Raw genomic sequence first — 3571 nt, forward strand, 5'->3', positions numbered from 1 at the left:
TACTTTGCCAACAAAGGTTCGTCTAGTCAAGGCTATGGTTTTTCCTGTGGTCATGTATGGATGTGAGAGTTGGACTGTGAAGAAGGCTGAGCACCAAAGAATTGATGCTTTTGAACTGTGGTGTTGGAGAAGACTCTTGAGAGTCCCTTGGACTGCAAGGACATCCAACCAGTCCATTCTGAAGATCAGCCCTGGGATTTGTTTGGAAGGAATGATGCTATAGCTGAAACTCCAGTACTTTGGCCACCTCATGCGAAGAGTTGACTCATTGGAAAAGACTCTGATGCTGGGAGGGATTGGGGGCAGGAGGAGAAGGGGACGACAGAGGATGAGATGGCTGGATGGCATCACTGACTCGATGGACATGAGTCTGAGTGAACTCTGGGAGTTGGTGATGGACAGGGAGGCCTGGCGTGCTACGATTCATGGGGTCACAAAGAGTCGGACAGGACTGAGCGACTGATCTGATCTGATCTGATGATACAGAGGTGGAAAGAATATTAGAACTCCTAATTTTATAAGTAATCACACTTTTGGGAGAGGAGTAACTTGGCTAAAATCACACTGCAAGTTAATGGCAGGACAAGAGTGTCTAGCTTGCACTAGAAGTCCACTGTCCTTTCACCCATCCAGTTTCTATTCTACTTCTCCAGAAATGTTCTCAATTCAGAACAATTATGAGGTACTAATTTACATTACCCTAGCTCAAATCTGGAGGATAAATCAGAATTCAGTTCATTTCCAACTGTAGATATGTAACTGTCTAGAGTAGGGCAGGTCCCTGTCAGGGGTAGTTTTTCTCAAACTTAAGCTTAAGTCTTAAATCAAAAGGTTGCATGGTGAGCACAGAATTGGAATATATGAGTATTCTAATGATATAATCATCAAACCAGAGAAGCCACATGGATTCCTTTTGATTTAGGATATTTCTATTTAGATAATGAGGTTGGAATTTTAGAATGTATTCACTCACATAATATTTATTGACCATCTGCTATGTGTCAGACATCTATTATGTGTAGGCTCTGGGCCCAAGGATAGTCTTCTCTTGACAAGTGCTTTATAGAGATGTATTATTCAAACACTCTTTTAAGTTAGACAGCTAAGTGCCATTACTTTATCTCAAAAGAAAAAAATTATTATCTTAGAGGCCTTATATGATTTCTCTTCATTCTCATCATAAATCGGTACAGTAGAAAATAATTATCACATTTTGCAGATGAGGAACTTGAGACTTAACAGGGGCCAAATAACATTTTCAAGTCACACAATTAGCAAGTAGTAGGAAGGTCTTTAGGAGAAGGCAATGGCAACCCACTCCAGTACTCTTGCCTGGAAAATCCCGTGGACAGAGGACCAGAGAAAATCCCACAGAGTCGGACACGACTGAAGCGACTTAGCAGCAGCAGCAGCAGGAAGGTCTTTCTTTTGTGGCTCTATTGTCCTAGTTCCCAGGTGACTCAGTGGTAAAGAATCTGCCTGCCAAGCAGGTAACTGGTGTTCAATCCCTGGGTTGGGAAGATCCCCTGGAGAAGGAGATAGCAACACCCTCCAGTATTTTTGCCTGGGAAATCCCACGGGCGCAGAAGAGCCTGGGCTATAGTCCATGGGGCAACAAAGAGTCAGACATGACTTATGGACTAAACAACAACAACAAATCCTAGTTCCATGATTTGGGAAAGATCCTAATCTCAAATCTGCAAATCAATTCAGCAAACATTTACTGAATGACAACGATGTACAAAGTTTACTATGTGCAAGGCAGTGAGCTATTCTCTAAAGAGGACACAGAGATGAAAAAGCAAGATTCTTGAATACTTGAAGGTTACAATACAGTGGGGAACACACACACATACTTATATGTAAAAGCTGGAATTAAGTAGACAAGCAGTACAAAAGATATGCTATGGGAACATAAGGAGGAGAAAAAATTCCATCTAAGAAGATCTGAGAAGGCTTTTGGGAAATGGGAACTGAAATTTTATGATCAGATTGCCAGGAGAAGATAGGGGAAAAGAGCTCTAAGGTGAAGCTCCCTCAGCAAAGGCCTGGAGGCAGGACAGTGCTGGGCCTTACCCACAGCATGGAGGACTAGAGATATTTTGGTGGAATTGTGGGAGATGATGCAAGAAAGGTAAAGAGATGTTAAAATCACAGAGGACTTGTATTTGAGCTAGAAAATTTAGAGCTTAATTCTGTGTGTAAAGAAGATCCTTTCAGGGATTTGGGGCAAGGGAGAAATATGATTAGCTCAAGATGATGCTTACTGCCTTTAAAAGCTTTGTCTCTGGGTCTCCACTGCTTTGCCTAGTGCATGGTACTTGCTGGGTACAAATAAACATGTGACATGAAGGGAGGTGGAGTAGACTAGAGGTTGAATTATCAGTTAGGTTCTTGTAATCTTCAAAAGGAGGACAGATGGAATCAACACTACAGAGGAAAAAAACTGTCTTTGATAGCAGATTTCAGTACATGATAAAGGGAGAGTTAAGGGTGACTTTGACTTTGCTCCACAAGGAAGATAGCAATATTGGGAACAAGGTGCAAACAAAAAGAAGAGGTCATTTGGGGAGGATGGGAATAGGGAAAGATTCTCAATTCTGTTTTGGATTATGTTGTATTTGAAGTGCTGGTAGGATATCTAATAAAAGAATTTTCAGATTTAGAGCCTTTATGAGCCCTCTTTTCTTTGAGGGGGTATCATGTTCATATGCCTGACTTCATCTGTTGTGTTTTATACAGATTTGTTCTCATTTTGGTTTGATAGTTAACTTTACATCCCTTAAATTCGTGGGGAAATAACTTAATACCCTATGTAAGAGCTACCCTGCCGAGAAAGAGAAGGGGGAAATGAGTTAAGTGGTTGGAGGGGAAGGGATATGATTTTTATGCTTTCAGCTGCAGACTTTACTCTCCATCGTCATTAACTGGGGTATGGATGGCGAAAAACATTTTAAAGGGACAGACTCTTAAGAAATCATTCAGTAACGGGACAACATGCATGTACTTTTACGGCTAATTGAAAAATGTCGTGTAACCAGAGGTGACGGACTCTACTGGCTACTCTTCTGATTGACGCTTTTACAGAGCTAGAACCTTCACAGGTTACGTTTTTAGAGTCCTACTCATAGTCAGAATTATAAGGGGATACACTGATTTCTTCCCCCGCCCTATTTTAAGCTATGTATTTTGGGGAGAAAGCACTCTCGGAGAGTTTATTAGTTTCCTCCCTTTCCCCTCACTCCTCCTCCATAATGGAGAGATCTGAAGTCCGTCTTCATCCAGTCTCGCACCCGCACACCCACCGTCCCCCTCCTCTCCGGCCCCACGCAGGCTTTCCCCTCACCCGGCGTTGCTTGTGTCCCCGGACCGTTGGCGCAAACACCAACCGTCCCTCCTGTCCCGTAAGGCGCGCGCGCGCGCAGGGCGGGTGGGGCGGGCGCGCGGGCGCTGGAGCGCGAGCTGGGTTGTGGACGCGCTACCAGCCTCCAGCCGCGCGGGAGGAGCCGCGGTCCGAGCGCCGCGCCAACAGACCGTTGGAGTTGGGGCGGGGGAGCTCTCCGGTTTGCGT

At 44.1% G+C, this 3571-nt stretch overlaps 1 long non-coding RNA gene across 1 annotated transcript in view; it reads right to left on the minus strand.

Annotated features, from left to right (window-relative positions):
- Positions 1-3404, minus strand: part of LOC105001041 — a 14489-nt gene extending 11085 nt beyond the window's left edge. Inside the window, exon 1 of the long non-coding RNA XR_826813.1 lies at positions 3347-3404. This is a non-coding gene — a long non-coding RNA (uncharacterized LOC105001041). The remainder of the gene's footprint in view (positions 1-3346) is intronic.
- Positions 3405-3571: the final 167 nt, after the last annotated feature.

The sequence above is a fragment of the Bison bison genome, unplaced genomic scaffold (genome assembly GCF_000754665.1).
Source record: "Bison bison bison isolate TAMUID 2011002044 unplaced genomic scaffold, Bison_UMD1.0 scf7180017864378, whole genome shotgun sequence".
Classification (NCBI taxonomy): Eukaryota; Metazoa; Chordata; class Mammalia; order Artiodactyla; family Bovidae; genus Bison; species Bison bison.